We start from the raw sequence: 19253 nt of genomic DNA on the forward strand, positions 1-19253 counted from the left end.
TAAAGCTGCCTTACACTGAATGAGACCATTTTTTTTAAAATTGGGGTTATTATTGTCTACTCAAACTGGTAGCAGTTCTCCTGGGTCTCAGGTCAAGATCTTCACATCATCTGCTATGATCTTTTTAAATGGAGATGCTGGGAATTGGATCTGGAACTTTCTTTGTGCAAATGAAGTCCTCTAGTAATGAGCCACAACCCTTCTTTAATTTGTAATGTGTGCTTACCTATTTCAGGGTTCCTGAACTGGAAAAGTTGCAAGAACCTGTAGATCAGTAAGCAGAATGATAGATCTATTGACCAAACACAAGGAGAAATCCAGTATCTTCTATGCTCTAGCCAATTCAGACACGTCCTACTGCCTGTCATTCAAGAATAGGGATGCTGCAAATTTTGCAGTGGATGTGTTGGTTGACCTTACTGTGTTCCAAGGCAGCAATTAGCATAGAGCCAATCACTTGGTCTGTTCAGTTCATGCTGAGCAGATGCAAATACCTGTTGAACAAGTTTGCAGCAGAGTTTCCAAAACTGTGCATATGCATGGATGCTGCTGATTCAAACAGATACAACAGCCATTAACTAACGACTACCTAGCCACACACTGACAAGTAGGATTTTATTGAAACATAACATTTATTGATGATTGATCTGCTTGCTGATAATGAAGATGGGTTGTTGCAGGATTCTTCCTGAGCAGCTGGTTGCAAGCATGACCCTTAAGCTATAAAAACCAGCCAAAGGTGGTGTTAGGAGTGGACACAATGGGTACAATAGATGCTCAACTACAACTCTGCCTTGCCTGACTTTCTGGAACCCTGATCTTCGGACTGAACAACTCTGCCTTGCTTGACTTCTGGTACCTGATACTCTGAGCCTGCTAGTCAGTACACATGGGGCGTTTTCACACTGACCTTAATCGGCAGTGACGTCCCTCTTCACTGCGCAGGATCTGCGCGGATTTCGCACCAATTGCTGCAGAGCACCCGGAAGAGCCGCAAAGTCCCGTGGCTTTTGCGGCGCAAATGGAAACTGGTTTTTGGCAGTTTCCATTTGCGCCGCAAAAGCCGTGGGACTTTGCGGCTCTTCCGGGTGCTCCGCAGCAATTGGTGCGAAATCCGCGCAGATCCTGCCTGGTGAAGAGGGACGTCGCTGCCGATTAAGGTCAGTGCGAAAACGGCCATGCTCTCCTAAATTGGCAGAATAAGAGCATCAGAAATGCAACGCCTGAAATTTGACATACCTTGCTACCTCCAGATTGTGAGATTTCTGGCTCATCAGTGAAACTATTGCCACTCCTTTTGTTATGTACTAAGTTAATGACTGAGCTTGAAGTAAATGTCCATTGCAGACTAGGATCCTGATGTCTACATTCTGATTGGGTGTTCTGCTAGAATCAGCCAATCAAGAAGCGAGGCATTTCAGAGGAAAATGCAAATGAAGGGATCCTAGAGGGTGCAATGGGATTGGTGAGTGCCTGACTGTGGAGTGTGGTTTTCTATGTTCCAACTGTATACATGTTTATGCTATGTTTATGTGTTCATTCACTGCCAGTATGTTGTGTCTGTGTTCTCAATGGACATGTTCTGGTTTCAAAGAACTGATTGAGCCCACTTTATAACATCTCTGCTTTTTAAAACAAAAATGGCCCACTCTGATTATGGCCATAAAAACATCTGAAAACCCACACCACCTGCATTTTAGAAACTGGATTTTAAATGCTCCAGTTTCAATCCAGAGGTTGTAAACTTTTGACCTTAAACTGGATCATCCCCACCTTCAGGAGGGAAGAAAAATTGTAGTCATGTTAAACAAATGCCCTAGCAGTCATCAGGAAAAGCGAACACCTTAGTGATAATCTGTAATGTGGTCAGATTGATCTCTTGGCCTCTGCTTTGTCACCCAGCTCTGATTCAAGTGAGGAAAACAGCATGTAAAACTGAGCTGTGCTTAGTGATGGTGGAGGATGTCAAATAACAGAGGCCATTGTGGACCAGAGAGGCTATTGTAGATAAAATGAATGATCAAGCCTACAGTTTAGCCAAGTGTTCAATGCAGTTTTTGTTTTTGTAGCCCCATTTGCTGTTTCCCCCCCCCCGAGGAAAATATCTTGACTTGACTGAACTTTTCAAACCATAATAATGCTTATCACCTTAAACTTTCTGTATGATTTCACTGAACTCTAATAGTCTCCAAATCAGAAACTGACATTTTAAGATAATTTTTCATGTAACTTCCTTTTATAAGGAAAACCAATAAAAATGGTTGTTGAATTGGGATGGTAATGTTTTATCTTTTTAGTACCTTTTTATCCCACCCTTCCACCATTGAGCACAGAGCAGCATTCATAGTTCATCCTTCCTATAGTATCCTCAAACAACCTTGTGAGGTTGGCTAGTTTGAGAGAGACAGAGAGAGAGAGAGTGATTGGATCAATGTCAGCCAGCAAGCTCTGTAGCAGAGCAAGAAATTGCATCTGGGTCTCGCAGATCCTTGTCCATCACACTAACCATCACAGCAGACTGCAACTCTGTCTTACTGGTAGAGATAATAAAAGTGGTAATCTGTGCCTAACTTGCTGTAGGCTTTTTTGCTTCCAAAGGAGAAGACCATGACCTGACCAAGTGATGAACACCTTTGACAACAGTTCACTGTGTAGACGGATGACCTTATTCTGGGGAGTTTTGAATTTAGGTGCCACTAGCCATACATTAATTGGATAGCCTTGAATGAAGTCATTGTTTGTGAATGTGACTGGCAATGCTTACAGTACAGGCAATAATGACCTTTCTCACACATTTGTTGTGAGATGAATAAAAGAAACTGCAAAACAATTGGCAACCTAAAACTTAAGATCATAAGAGAAGCCATGATGGATCAGGTCAATGGCCCATTCAGTCCAACACTCTGTGTCACACAGTGGCCACAAATAAAAAAAAGTGCCATCAGGAGGTCCACAAGTGGGGCTAGAAGTCCTTCCACTGTGCCCCCCCCCCAAGCACCAAGAATACAGAGCATCACTTGCCCCAGACAGAGTTCCAACAATACGCTGTGGCTAATAGCCACTGATGGACTTGTAGCCCTTATGCATATGGACCTGTGCTCCATATGCTTATCCATTCCCCTCTTGAAGCTGTCTATGCTTGTAGCCACTAACACCTCCTGTGGCAGTGAATTCCACATGTTAATTACCCTTTAGGTGAAGAAGTACTTCCTTTTATCTGTTCTAGCCCTACCGCTCAGCGATTTCATTGAATGCCCACGAGTTCTTGTATTGTGAGAAAGGAAGAAAAGTACTTCTTTCTCTACCTTCTCTATCCCTTGCATAATTTTGTAAACCTCTATCATGTCACCCCACAGTCCACGTTTCTCCAAGCTAAAGAGCCCCAAGTGTTTTAACTTTTCTTCATAGGGAAAGTGTTCCAACCCTTTCATCATTCTAGTTGCCCTTTTCTGCACTTTTTCCAATGCTATATCTTTTTTGAGGTGCGGTGACCAGAATTGTACACAGTACTCCCAATGATGTTGCATCATCGATTTATACAGGGGCATTATGATACCCCAGGGGCATTCAATTCCCTTCCTAATAATTCCCAGCATGGCATTGGCCTTTTTTTATTGCAATCACACACTGTCTTGACATTTTCAGTGAGTTATCTACCATGACCCCAAGTTCTCTCTTTTGGTCAGTTTCTGCCAGTTCACACCCCATCAACTTGTATTTATAGCTAGGATTTTTGGCCCCAATGTGCATTACTTTGCACTTGGCCACACTGAACCTCATCTGTCACGTTGACGCCCACTCACCCAGCCTCGACAGATCCCTTTGGAGTGCCTCACAATCCTCTCTGGTTCTCACCACCCTGAACAATTTAGTGTCATCTGCAAACTTAGCCACTTCACTGCTTACTCTCAACTCCAAATCATTAATGAACGAGTTAAAGAGCATGGGACCCAGTACTGAGCCCTCCGGTACCCCACTGCTTACCATCTTCCACTGCAAAAATTGCCCATTTATACTCACTCTCTGTTTCCTATTAATTAGCTAGTTTTTGATCCACAAAGAGGACTTGTCCTTTTACTCCATGCCTCTCGAGCTTACTAAGGAGCCTTGGATGAGGAACTTTATCAAAAGCTTTCTGGAAGCCAAGGTAAACAACATCTATTGGGTCCCCTTTGTCCACATGTTTGTTCACCCCCTCAAAGAACTGTAACAGGTTAGTGAAGCAAGATCTTCCCTTACAGAACCCAAGTTGAGTCTTCCTCAATAACTTGTGTTCATCAATGTGCCTACTCATTCTGTCTTTGATAATGGTTTCTACCAACTTTCCCGGTATTGAAGTCTGACTGACTGGCCTGTAATTTCCCAGATCTCCTCTGGAGCCCTTTTTAAAGATGGGGGTAACATTTGCTACCCTCCAGTCCTCAGGAACGGAGGCAGATTTCAATTAAAGATTACATATTTTTGTCAGGAGATCCACAAGTTCACCTTTAAGTTCTTTCAGAACTCTTGGATGTATGCTATCCGGGCCTGGTGACTTATTAGTTTTTAATTTGTCTATCAGTTGTAGGACCTCCTCTCTCGTCACCTCAGTCTGACTCAGGTCCTTCAACACCCCTTCCATAATTAGCAGTTCTGGAGTTGGCAAACACTTTTCATCTTCCACAGTGAAGACGGAGGCAAAAAATGCATTCAGCTTATCAGCCATTTCCCTTTCCTCCTTCAGTAATCCTTTTACTCCTTGGTCATCCAAGGGCCCCACTGCCTCCCTGGCTGGTTTCCTGCTTCTAATATATTTGAAGAAATTTTTATTGTTGGTCTTTATGTTTTTTGCAATATGCTCCTCATAGTCCCTTTTTGCCTGTCTGATCACAGTCTTGCATTTGATTTATCACAACTGTGTTCCCTTTTATTAACCTCACGTGGACTAGCTTTCCACCGCTTAAAGGAATCCTTCTTACCTTTTACAGCTTCTATTACTTTGTTTGTTAACCATGCAGGCTTTTTCTTATACCTATTTGTGCCTTTCTTAACTTGTGGTATATATTTTACCTGAGCTTGTAGGAATGTAGTTTTAAATAGCCTCCAAGCTTCCCCAAGGGTTTTTACTCTATTTACTTTTCCTTTCAGTTTCCTCTTCTCATGCCTCCTCATCTTAGAGAATTTACCCCTGAGATGTCATTGATTTAAATGCTATGAAATGAAGTGTTGGGCCTCCATAATGGCCAAATCCCCAATTGCAGTGCCAGGAGCAGTGAACCTTGCTTTTCCAAAAGGGACAATTAATTTCCAGAACTAAAAATGACAGCTGCCTGTATATGTGGTTATTTTGTTAGTGCAATTAGCTCATATTCCTGCCAGTCATTTAGTCCGTTCTAGGAACCCTGAGCCCTTCCTCAGCTAGGTTCTGTGACAACAGATTTATGGAAACAGTCATGTGTTTCCAAGAGCAATGCACAAATACCCAGGCCTGTAGTACATGGAAAACTTATCATTTTGTACAGATGGTTCCATTCATAATTAGACAGTGTTCAACTGCACCTGTAATCTATTAATAGAAAAAGAATTATAAAGAACAGCACAAGATAAATCTAGCTCTACATAGAAACATATCACACTCACACTTCCCAGAGCACAGCAGAATATTTTCCAATTTAAAAATTTGCCCAGACCTATGTTTCAAGGACACAAACAACGCTGTCTTTCTAAACTAAAACCATACATTGATTCAGTTTACTAGGTATATTGTAAGAAATTATTCTAGGAAAGTTGTTTACATTATTACAGAGGAGCGAAGGATGTCAACTGCCATTTGATGACAGTCATTGCTACTGCTATTTCTAAATTACCCTTGTAATCAAAGCTATTTTTGTTTTCTCGGTTTCATAGCTTGGGACTGGTGCTAGAGAAACTAGCAGGCCAGCTCATGATTCCCTACTCTTGGGCTACAAAATCTTCTGAAATTTCCACACTCTGCAAGGAATTCAGGCAGGGGTTCATTGACCTCAGTATGTGTGGTGTTGTCATGATGTTGCTGATGCTAACAAAATGTTTCTGTGGAGGGACAAAACATAAGTAAACTATTTATTTATTTATTTAGGATTTATATCCCACCCTTCCCAAAAGTGGCTCAGGGCGGCTTCCAAAAATTGGTCAACATAAAATTAAACACTTTTAAATATATAGGCAATTAAATATTTAAAACAGTTAAAACCTTAAAACCAATAAACATTCCAGTTACATATAAAACAGACGTCTGGTAAGCTACATTGAGTTCTCATCTTAGCTAGGTGTAGGCTAACCGGAAGAGGGTCGTCTTACAGGCCCTGCGGAACTGAACAAGGTCCCGCAGGGCCCTCACCTCCTCCGGCAGCTGGTTCCACCATGTAGGGGCCATAACGGAGAAGGCCCTTTCTCTGGTGGATTTCAAGTGGGCTTCTTTTGGCCCAGGGATAGTGAGGAGGTTTTGTGTTCCCGACCTCAGTGCTCTCTGGGGAACATGTGGGGAGAGACGGTCCTTCAGGTAGGCAGGTCCCAGGCCATATAGGGCTTTAAAGGTAATAACCAGCACCTTGTACTGGACTCGGTATATCACTGGAAGCCAGTGCAGGGTCCGAAGACCAGGCCGAATGTGTCCCCACTTTGGGAGACCCAATAACAGCCGGGCCGCGGCATTCTGCACCAGCTGTAATTTCCGAGTTCGGGACAGGGGCAGCCCCATGTAGAGGGCATTGCAGTAGTCCAACCTCGAGGTGACCGTAGCATGGATCACTGTTGCTAGGTCGTCGCGCTCCAGGAATGGGGCCAGCTGCCTTGCCCACCTAAGATGAAAGAACGCGGACTTGGCAGCTGCTGCTATCTGAGCCTCCATCTTTAGGGAAGGCTCCAATAGCACCCCCAAGCTCCTGACCCTGTCTGCCGCTATCAGCGGCGCACCGTCAAAAACTGGTAGGGGGATTCCCCTCCCCGGGCCGCGGCGACCCAAGCAAAGGACCTCTGTCTTCGCCGGATTTAGCTTCAGCCCACTCAGTCTGAGCCACTCAGCCACGGCCTGTAGTGCTTGTTCAAGATTTTCCGGGGCGCAGACCGGCCGGCCGTCCATCAGTAGATAGAGCTGAGTGTCATCAGCATACTGATTTGATTTGCATTATTTGTCCACCTTTCTCACTGAGACTCAAGGTGGGTCAGATCAGTGAGATCAAACCCAGCATCCTGTTCTACACAGTGGCCAATAAACAGGGCATGGAGACCAAGGCTTTCCCTGATAGTTTACTTTCTCAAGAACTCCAGAAGGTTGATTAGGCTGGGCTTCCCTGTGCAGAAGCCATTTTTTCCCCCTCAGCCAGCTTTGTTCCTCTATTTTCTACTTTTGATTACAGTTCCTTCTATTTGCCTGGGACAGCCATAGGCATACTGGCCTGTAATTTTCTGATTCCTCTCTGGGACGCTTTTTAAACGTTCGTGTAATGTCTGCTACTGTCTAGTCTTCTGGTACAATGTCTGATTTTAGTGACAAGTTACATATACTGTAGTAGATTAACAGTCTCACATTTGAGTTCCTTTCCTTAAGAATCCTTGAGGGTATGCCACCAAGACATGGAGATGTATTGGCTTTTAATTTCTCCAGTAGGTCTAGAATATCTGTTATCTCTTCATTCTGAGCATCATACAGGCAAGAGAGAACAGGCATTATGTAGATGATCTGAGAAGTTCCAAGGGAGGAATCAAATAATGGAGGAGAAGAGTAGCCATGTTCACATGTTACAGTGAATGCACATACATCCTCATTGTCCATGCTTATGTTTCTTTGTAAGAAAAAGCCAATGTGTACAAATGAAGCCAGGGATCACTTCCTGGATAAATGTGGGGTTTTAATCATATGTTGCAGCTGTACATGTCTTGAATATAACAAGAGAATTACTCAGTGCACTTGTATTCTATGTTCATTCACTCTAATTTGTGAACAGGACTAGTGTTGGAACTGGAAGAGTGAAGGTTATGAATAGAAATGTATATGGATAGGATGATTGCCCTTATGTGGGGGTTTCTTGCCAATAAAGATTTCTGAGGGCAGACTTTCTGGCTGCACAGTGAACCACTTAATATCTTTGTAAGGGGTTTGTAAGGGGTTTTCATTAACGGGATTGAACATAAATTCCATAAAGATGTTCATCATTTGCTATTCTACCACATGGCTGAACTAAAGGACATAATAACAGGGCTTTAAAAAAAATTAGCAGGAGCGCAGCTCTGGCTGCCTTGGCATCAGGGGGTATGGTCTAATATGCAAATGAGTTCCTGTTGGGATTTTTCTACAAAAAAGCCTTGTGCAAAACAATGGTGATGTCAGGGGGTGTGGCCTAATATGCAAATGAGTTCCTGCTGGGCTTCTACCAAAAATGCCCTGATAACACTCATTTCAGATGCAGGGGGAGAGTATCCACATCATTGTTAAATCTGAATATTTCATATGAATTGACCTCATACATTCTGCAGGAGAAAAGCAGAGTGACTTTATTCAAGAAATAGTCCACTACTTTTTATTTGTCCCAAAGGCCTGCCTACCTTGCATGATATGATTGTGTTGTGCTGTAGTGTGCTGGATGTCATTGTGACATCAGCTGTAGGACATATTGGATAGCCCCCCAGTCAGCTTCTCTGGTAAAATTGATCAAAGTTCTTATTTATCAGTGAAAGAAAATGTGTTCCTTATAACTTCAGAAATAGTGTGGTCTATGATTTTTGTGTGGAGAATTTTTGTTATGATATTTTGGTCCACATTTACTGTTTACAAATGACACACCTGTTATAGTAATTTCTGAGGACCAAATCACTTGTTCCATTTTTTTAACCACTACAAGAAGAAAAAGAGATACTGGGGATGGTGAGCTGATCTGCAGTCAGCCATGATTCTCTTGTGTAAATGTGCTAAATGCACATTTACTTATTTATTTAGATATTTACACCCTGATTTTTTCAATGTGGTGACCCAAAGGAGCTTACAACATTGTTCTCTCTCTTCCACTGTTTATCCTTATAGTAACAACAAACCTTTGAAAATAGGGTATGTCACCTGGCAAGCTTTCATGGCAGACTGAGGATCTGAGCAGGGCTCATCAAGGTAGAATACAATAGATAATGGGATTAATTCTAGTGCAATGAAAAATAATTGGTTTAAATTAAGTATTTAGCAAGTGGAATAGTTCACTTACTTTTTCAGATTCCAGTTAATGGGGCTGGTTGCACAAGCTGCCTTTTCTACCATAAGAGTGCCTGAACGTCATAGTGACAATTCATCTATTTTCAAAAATTGGTTAGGGGGGGGGGGCACCAGAAGTTAGCTTTGTCTAGGGTGCCAGATAATAATAATAATAATAATATAATAATAATAACTTTATTTTTATATCCCGCCCTCCCCCGCCGAAGCGGGCTCAGGGCGGCTAACAGACATGGAGATCCCATGATTCATATAAAACAATGTAAACAATTTTAAATATATCAATTGCATAATAAATTATTTAAAATAGATAAAATGGGTGCTAAATACTGTAATCATAATATCCACAAGATGGCTAGATGTCCACATGTCAGATTAATCGGGTTCTATCTCGAAAGCAAGCTGGAAAAGAAATGTTTTGCAAGCCCTGCGGAATTGGTTCAGGTCCCGCAGGGCTCGCACCATCTCTGGAAGGTGGTTCCACCAACGAGGGGCCATCACTGAGAAGGCCTGCTCCCTAGTAGCCTTCAACCTAGCATCTCTTGGCCCAGGGATTGTTAGTAAGTTCTGAGAGCTAGATCTCAGTGCTCTCTGGGGCACATATGGGGAGAGGCGGTCCCTTAGGTAGGCAGGTCCTCGGCCATATAGGGCTTTAAAGGTAATAACCAGCACTTTATAGCGAACACGGTACACAACCGGCAGCCAATGCAGATCCCGCAGCCCAGGCCGCGCAGCTTCCCACCGTGGTAGTCCCTCCAGCAGCCTGGCCGCCGCGTTCTGGACTACCTGAAGTCTCCGTGTTCGGTATAAGGGCAGCCCCATGTAGAGGGCATTGCAGTAGTCTAGTCTTGAAGTGACCGTTGCGTGGATCAGAGTTGCTAGGTCGCTGCGCTCCAAGAAGGGAGCCAGCTCCCTCGCCCTCTTGAGATGGAAGAAGGCGGATCTAGCAGTGGCGGCTATCTGGGCCTCCATTGATAGAGAGGATTCCAGTAGCACTCCCAGGCTTTTGACTTTGCACACTGGTACCAGTGGCGCACCGTCAAAAGCCGGTAGGGTAATCTCCCCTCCCGGTCCGCCGCAAAGGACCTCAGTCTTCGCCGGATTCAACTTCAGCCCGCTCAGCCTGAGCCAGTCAGCCACGGCTTGTAATGCCCGGTCCAAATTTATAGGGACATCACCAGCCCGGCCGTCCATCAATAGATAGAGCTGGGTGTCATCTGCATATTGATGACAACCCAGCCCATACCTCCGTGCAATCTGGGCAAGGGGGCACATAAAGATGTTAAACAACATCGGGGAGAGAACTGCTCCCTGGGGTACACCACAATGAAGTGGGTGCCTCTGAGACAGCTCCCCCCCAATTGCCACCCTTTGTCCCCAACCATCAAGAAAGGAGGAGAGCCACTGTAAGGCTAGCCCCCGAATTCCTGTGTCGGCGAGGCGGCGGATCAGCAGCCGATGGTCGACCATATTGAACGCAGCCGATAGGTCTAGCAACAGCAATACCGCCGAGCCGCCTCGATCCAGTTGTCGTCGGAGGTCATCCATGAGGGCGACCAGGACTGTTTCCGTCCCATGGCCCGGGCGGAAGCCGGACTGGCATGGGTCTAAGATGGAAGCGTCCTCCAGAAATTCCTGTAACTGCACTGCCACAGCCCTCTCGATAATTTTGCCCCAAAAGGGCAAATTTGAGACCGGCCGGTAGTGCGCCAATTCGGCCGGGTCTGATGACGGTTTTTTCAAGAGAGGGCGGACCAATGCCTCCTTCAGGGGTGTTGGAAAAACACTGCCTAGGGGCCTCCACAGGGTAGTGTAGGGCCAGCCCTGTGCCTCTCTCTGTGTCTCCCCCACTGCTTTGTCAAAGGGACTTTTGAGAAGGTGCCTGCAGGAGATATTAGGAGACATTTGTGAGGGCCCCCCCAGATTTCAACTGCCTAGGGGCCTCCACAGGGTTTAACCCGGCTCTGGTCAGGGCCACATTGACACTAAACAGATTTTTCTGCAAACTTGGGGACTCACAAAACCTCATCCCCTGTCACAAATTTTGTGAGTCTTTAAGGTGCTACTGGTCTCTTGCTTTTGTCTACTGCTACAGACAAACCAACACAGCTACCCATCTTGATCTTTGAGATGGGCAGGTACTGTAATTCCATCATGTCATGGATGGTCTCCAAGTATTGTTGTAGGGTTGCCAAGTCCAATTCAAGAAATATCTAGGGACTTTGGGGGTGGAACCAGGAGACTTTGGGGGTGGAGCCAAGATCAAGGCTGTGACAAGCATAATTGAACTCCAAAGAGAGTTCTGGCCATCACATTTAAAGGGACGGCACACCTTTTCAATTCCTTCCTTCCATAGGAAATAATGAAGGATAGGGGCACCTTCTTTTGGGGCTCATAGAATTGGACCCCTTGGTCCAATCTTTTTGAAATTTGGGGGGTATTTTGGGGAGAGGCACTAGATGCTATACTGAAAATATGGTGCCTCTACCCCCCAAAAAAGCCCCCACAGAGCCCCAGATACCCGCAGATGAATTCTCCATGATTTTCTATGGGAATAAATCTCCCTAGGGAATAATAGAGTTCCCAGCAGACATTTCCCTCCCCTCCCCCCGCTTTCTGACGACCCTGAAGCGAGTGGAGGGTCTCCAAACCGGGGGATCCCCTGTCCTCACCTGGGGATTGGCAACCCTATATTGTTGCCTGATCTGACCCAGAGTGGTATAGTGGTTCAGAGTGGTGAACTCTAATCTGGAGAACTGGGTTTGATTTTCCACTTGGAAGGGTGACCCTGGGCCAGTCATAGTTTTTTCAGAACTGTCTCAACAGCCACCCTATAAAAGTCTTTGTAGTGTATCAGTTAGAGCTTCAGAATAGGTTTGAATTCCCATCTTGCTCTTGAAGCTCACTGGGTGAATTGAGGCCAGTCACATACTTTCAGTCTACCTTAACTCGAGTTGTTGTGAGGCCTAAAAAGAGGGGAGGAGAATAATGTAAGCTGCTTTGGTCCCCACTGTGGAGAAAAGTGGGGTATAAATAAATAATATAAAAGCTGAAGATGAGAGGCAGATAAAAGGCAGGTTGCTGAATATATAAAATGTAAGGATGGGCAGAAATCCACACACCTCCCCCTTTGCTTTGACAATTAATTGACCGGTGCCAGCATGTCTGCCTCTCAAACTGCCAACTTGCACTGCCAAGAATTTGAGAAGGAAACAATACTTACCTGTTGAACCCATAATCTTATTAATCAGTTGAGAGGGGGAGAGTAGCCAATATAGGAAACTGCCTGTGTTGAAATCAGAGACATGCCCCAGCATGTTTTCTGCTATTTCACAGAGTGTTTCCTTGGCCTGTTTTCTGACCAGCATCCATTTTGTTTTCTTAGCTTGGGGTCCACTTAGCTCAAGTGGGATACCCCCAGAGGCAGGCAGCATCTCCTGGCCACACTGGTACCCTCTCCCCAGCTTTGCGCTCCACACAGCTGCCTACTATGGCTCAATGGAAGCACCGGGACTGTATAGGTTGGCTGTTAGGTGGGAAGGGGATAGGGTTGCCAAGTCTAATTCAGAAAATATCTGGGGACTTTGGGGATGGAGCCAGGAGACTTTGGGGCGGAGCCAGTCTTTCCCATTCCCAAAATAAATACATAAAAATACAGCACTGCAGTTCAACTGAATAGTCATCATTTCCTCATTGCCCAATAGCTGCAATTCTAGTGAATGAAAATGAATATGCACAAAGCAGCTAAAATGCCCAGAGTTTGCAAGGTTACATTTCACTGGGGCTTTACTCACAGGAACCGCTGTTTTTCAGGCTAACACTGGCAAACAAAAAGAGAGAGGTGGAGTTTTCCTCCATCCCATAAACAGTTTCCTATACAAAGTCTCTGAAAACAATGCAAAACAAGCACAGAGACACACACACACCCTCTTACTGTCTCTACAAAGACTTCTGAAAAGTACAGGTGCTGCTTTCTCTCTCTCTCTCTCACACACACGCACACACACACACTTGTCTCTGGTTCCTCCACAACAAGGTCTGAAAAATACATGGGATGAGCTGCTCTCTATCTCATACACACACTCACACCCACCCACTTACTTTCTCTAAAACAGAAGCAAAACAAATGGAGGGGCTCTGCTCTGACGAGACTCTGCTACTGACCCTTCCCCATGAAGTACTTCCTGCTCAACTTTAACATTTTAAAATGGGACCTGTTTGCAGCTTTTTAAACCTGCCTGAAATCTAGAGGTACATGGTGGCTGTGGGGGCAGGGCTTCCCCCCCACCTGCCAGTTGGCTGGGGGTGGGGGGAAGCCTGTAAAACCAGGGGATCCCCTTCTGGGACCTGGGGATTGGAAAGCCTAGAAGGGGAGAAGGAATCAGGAAGGCTATGCAGCCTTTGAAGAAAGGGAAAGAGGAAACAGTGGACGGGGGGGAATGAGATTCCTCCAAGATTGAATGTCTGCACACAAAATCCTAGGACAAACATTAATGACAATGAGTCCTGTTGACTAATTCAAACATTAAAATATTATTTTGTTGAAGCACATGAACTTGGGTTCTATGCACTGTGAGAGGAGCTGCAGAAATATTTTCTTTCCCCCTAGCTGTTGCAGGCATCTGTCTTCCAGATTGCTTCCCCCCCCCTCAAGGTCTTTATGTCATGGAGGTCAAGGGGGGGATTTAATGAAGGGGAAATTGGCAAAAAATTGCCATCCTTGTATTCCACAAGTGCCTGCCTTGAGTGGGAAAGCATTTTAGAATCTAATCCGTGGTGCAAATTATTCAAAAAACACTAATGTTTTGCAACATTCTACGTATTTCTAATCCTTTTTACATTTTTATTGGGAAATTGTATATAAGAATGAATTTCAACTGATCTGCTGCCATGTATGCCAGTTAAAGCACAAGATTGTTGTAGTGCATGCAAGGGCATGAGTGGGAGTAAACCAGAGAATCTGACTTGGCAGGATCATGTTGAAAAGGTCAGACAGGTGACCTAATAGGAATCAAACTGCCATCAAGATTGCGTCCTGACTCTGACCTTTCTTGCACTCCTTTCATTCAGCGGGATTACTGTTATTTTAACTGATGAATGAAAAGAGGAAACTAGAAGTAATGGTTAGGTGTCTCCTGAGGAAAAATATTTGCATTATAGAGATATGAGGATTCTAGCAAAGTACACAATTTGGTATAGTGTATGTTGGATTATGTTCTCCCCATCCTCACTACAGAATGATTCTGTAAACTAGTCATACAAGGTACGCTAGTTTCACAAGCATGTAATTGATAATATTCATTTTGTTCTTATTGAGGGTGAATATAGACAGCCAAATGTGTATGTGATTTTTGTATCTACTCTATGGCATACTGTCATGGTAGCTATGCACATTTTATATAAGGATGTCCTTTGTACCCACCTTGGAATATTTTAGCACACTCCTTGTTTTCCTTGTTCTTGTGAAGGACATTGGGGGAAAGCTGCTTGCAGTCTTAGTGCAAGAGAGATAGAAAGCAGGGAAAGGTGCCGTGCACCCTCTCTTCCTCCAGCTGCATTATTCTGCATCTCCCTATTGAAACTGTTTTTCATTTTTTAAAAAATCCTAAGGCTTAGTTATACATGTTTGCATAGAACATGTAGATAGTTTGCTTGTGCACCTTATCTGAGGGAAGGATTAAATGGAGAAGGAGCAAAGAGCCATCTCCTGAAATCACCTATACCTCTTGCTGTGCATTCATGTGAATGTTATCTGCATATGGCAGCTTTGTTTCTGCCCAGCATGGTTCTTTCCAATGCAGAGACTGTTTCATTCTGGAAAGCAGAACCAAAATCCTTCTGCTCTGGACTATTTTAAATGACTTAATTATCCTTCTTGTGGTGAAAAATATATAAAATAATCTAGAAAAGCACCCTTCTGACTTGCCTTTAGGAAATATCTACCAAGGCTTGCCATTGTTGATATGGAGACAGAGATGTAAGCCGCAAGGCTTCTGCGATTACCAGCCTCAAAAAATGATTAGAGTTTAACAAATATTGAGTAGAAATCCATTTGAAATATATTGGTTCTTAAGTTATCAAAATATATCAAACAATTAGAATACCAGAACATCCATTCCACCAAAACCAAATTCCTTAAATTTTTAAAACACAAATTAACACTGTTAAGACTATTGTTACAGCATCTGGAAGCAAATGGAATCTATATGCGTTCTTACTATGTTTGTGAAAATGTCTTTGCAAAGCTCAAAGAAGCGGAAGTGGACCAAGTACAACGTTGTTGTGTCTGAATACTATACGTGCTTCATTCTAAAGGATTGCTGTCAGAAATTTGGACTTCAGAGACTTTCATTCATTTTTTGGACTACCACATGGACCTTTCCTTTGAAGAGTAAAAAAAGGTAGTTCGCTGTGCAAGCACCATTCGTTTCCAACTGTGGAGTGACATTGCACTGCGTTAATTTGTGTTTTAAAAATTTAAGGACTTTTGTTTTTGTGGAATGGATGTTCTGATATTCTAATTGGAGGAAGTTGACGGAATTCTTGGCACTGCGCGATCCACAACCTGCGACCTGGACCCATGCCCCTCCTGGTTAATTAAGGCCTGCCAGGAGGAATTGAAATGCCCTATACGGGACATTATAAATCGATCTCTTTCGGAGGGTGTTTTCCCAACATCCCTGAAGGAGGCAGTGGTCCGCCCTCTCTTGAAAAAAGTTACATCAGACCCAGCCGTATTGGCACATTACCGACAGGTCTCAAATTTGCCCTTTTTGGGCAAAATTATTGAGAGGGCTGTGGCGTTGCAGTTGCAGGACTTTCTGGAGGACGCTTCCACCTTGGACCCATGCCAGTCCGGCTTTCGCCCGGGCCATGGGACGGAAACAGTCTTGGTCGCCCTCATAGATGACCTCCGACGGCAACTGGATCGGGGCGGCTCGGCGGTACTGCTGCTGCTCGACCTGTCAGCGGCGTTCGACATGGTCGACCATCAGCTGCTGACCCGCCGCCTCACCGACGCAGGAATCCGGGGGCTAGCCTTACAGTGGCTCTCCTCCTTCCTTGAAAATCGGGGACAAAGGGTGGCAATTGGGGGGAAGCTGTCTCAGAGACACTCACTCCATTGTGGGGTGCCTCAGGGGGCAGTTCTCTCCCCGATATTGTTTAATATCTTTATGCGCCCCCTTGCCCAGATTGCACGGAGGTATGGGCTTGGTTGTCATCAGTATGCTGATGATACGCAGCTCTATCTATTGATGAAAGGCCGGACTGGCGATGTCCCGATAAATTTGGACCAGGCGTTACAAGCCGTGGCTGGCTGGCTCAGGCTGAGTGGGCTGAAGTTGAACCCAACGAAGACTGAGGTCCTTTGCGTGGGCCGGGACGGATCAGGAGGGGAGATCATCCTGCCGGCTTTTGACGGTGCGCCACTGATACCAGTGCGCAGGGTCAAAAGCTTGGGAGTGCTACTGGAATCCTCACTATCAATGGAGGCCCAGATAGCTGCCACTGCGAGATCCGCCTTCTTCCATCTCAAGAGGGCGAGGCAGTTGGCTCTTTTCTTGGAATGCGACGACCTAGCAACTGTGATCCACGCAACGGTCACCTCAAGACTGGACTACTGCAATGCCCTCTACATGGGGCTGCCCTTATGTCGAACACAGAGACTTCAGGTAGTGCAGAATGCGGTGGCCAGGCTGTTAGTGGGATTACCTAGATGGGAACACGTGCGGCCTGTGCTGCGGGATCTGCATTGGCTGCCGGTCGTCTACCGTGTTTGCTATAAGGTGCTGGTTATTACCTTTAAAGCCCTATATGGTCGAGGACCTGCCTACCTCAGGGACCGCCTCTCCCTATATATTCCCCGGAGAGCACTAAGATCTAGCTCCCAAAACCTCTTACAAATCCCTGGGCCAAGAGAGGCTAGATTGAAGACAACTCGGGAGCAAGCCTTTTCAGCAATGGCCCCTCGTTGGTGGAACCAACTCCCAGAGATGGTGCGAGCCCTGCGGGACTTGAATCAGTTCCGCAGGGCTTGCAAAACCTTTCTCTTCTAGCTCGCATTTAAATCAGGACCGGACCAAATTGATTAAACTGTTGTAACCTTAATCATCTTATGCACAACTGAAACTGACTGTATGACAGTATGTATAACTGTGATTGACAGTAGATATAGCACCTGTTTTATTTATTTTAACTAATTTATGTAATTGAACCGTTTTAAATGATTGTTTATTTGTTTTAACTAAATCATGGCATGCCATGTCTGTGAGCCGCCCTGAGCCCGCCTTTGGCGGGCGAGGGCGGGATATAAGAATAAAAACTAACTAACTAAAACTAACTAATTGTTCAATATGTTTTGATAACTTAAGAACCAATATATTTAAAAAGGATTTCTACTCAATATTTTGTTAAATTCTAATCATTTTTTTAGGCTGGTAATCGCAGAAGTTTTGCGACTTACATCATTGTCTCTATTTTCCCTGGTTGTACATTGTTCATATGGAAGCTGCTGTACAGGTGTAATATTCTGAGCCACTGCTTTTTCTGTCTGTTTAAAAAGTAAGAATAAATAATCTTGAACTAAAAGCAGTTGTGCCTTAGAAAAAGATATTGATAGGATGCATATGCAAAACAAAGACACTTGTGAGGCACCGAAATTTTAGACTTAGCATTTAAACAGTGCAGTATCAGTTAGTCCAGTGAGCCATCTTTCCAGCCCAAGACGTCCATCAAGTATTTATGCATAGTTTTTCATACAAAAATGATTGGCTGACCAGTTGCCAGTCTTTCTTTGCTCAGACAAAAAACGTATTTGAGGCAGAAGAGGCTACTTTGGCTTAGAATGGCAGTCTATTATGCCCACTTGTATGGCCATCTGAATCTCAGGTATTCCATGTATTGCACACATTCTGAAGTACACATTTTCTGTGATACTCACATGCCAAGTACATAATACCATTTTTATTGGATTATCCTCTTTTGAAGAAAGGAACTTCTTGTTGATTTTAATGTTCTGCATTCAGCTAGACCAAAGATAACTCAGAGCTTAGCTAGAAGAGGCAGGTTTTTTTCTTACATGGAAAACAGCATGGTGTCATAAGCCCTGACAAGGAGGAGCTGGAAGGGTTAACAGACCTGGAAGAGTTGTCTGCCAGTTCCTCAGCTGAACAAACAGCATTTGGCCCATCAATCACTCTCCAAGCACCAGTGTCAGCTGTTGATGATCGATCTCCTCCAAGCTCTCCTCCTCCCATCTCAAGCGTTCAAAGCAGGCTTTGGAAAGAACTTTCAGAGCGAAGACATGAGGCACACCGATGCTTCAGATCTCTCAGCCCTGAGTTCTAGAAGAGTCACTGCCACCCAGGGAGCAGGCTGATTGAGACTCTCATATAGCTCCCACCCAGGACCTGGTAACCTTGTGGAAGCAAGGAGTCTATTCTCTGGCTTGCATCCACGCTCCTTCCTGATCCTGACCTGCTTGATTTCCTTGGCACCCTGACCCTTTGGCTTTTGGACATTGATTTCTGATTCCGGTTTGTGATTTTGCATTGGTGACTTGGCTCCTGCTTGACTTCCTGGACTTTGACCTTGGACTCCTGCCTGCCTGCCCCCTAAGAACGTGACACATGGAATCAATATGTGAAGTGCCACATAAGACCATCATGCACGTAAGTCCAAGTACATACAGCCTTGCTATGCTGAAAAGTAACTCTGCAGTCACTATCTACACTTATCAGGGCTGTTTTTGAGCAGGGACACAGTTCTAGCTGGCTTGGGGTCAGAGGTGTGTGGCCTAATATGCCAGGAGACATTAGGGGTGGAGCCAAAGGGAATTTTGGCCATCACATTGAAAGGGACTGCACACCTTTTCAATGCCTTCCCTCCATTATAAATAATGAAGGATAGGGGAACCTACTTTGGGCGCTCATAGAATTGCCCTTCTGGTCCAATCCTTTTGAAATTTGGAGGGTGTTTTGAGGAAAGGCATCAGATGCTATGCTGCAAATTTGGTGCCTCTACCTCAAAGAACACCCTT

At 44.6% G+C, this 19253-nt stretch overlaps 1 protein-coding gene across 27 annotated transcripts in view; it reads left to right on the plus strand.

The window, feature by feature from the left end:
* ABLIM1 (actin binding LIM protein 1) overlaps positions 1-19253 on the plus strand; it is a 350053-nt gene that overhangs the window by 167028 nt on the left and 163772 nt on the right. The window lies entirely within an intron of this gene.

Source organism: Heteronotia binoei, chromosome 6 (assembly GCF_032191835.1).
Source record: "Heteronotia binoei isolate CCM8104 ecotype False Entrance Well chromosome 6, APGP_CSIRO_Hbin_v1, whole genome shotgun sequence".
NCBI classification, from domain to species: domain Eukaryota; kingdom Metazoa; phylum Chordata; class Lepidosauria; order Squamata; family Gekkonidae; genus Heteronotia; species Heteronotia binoei.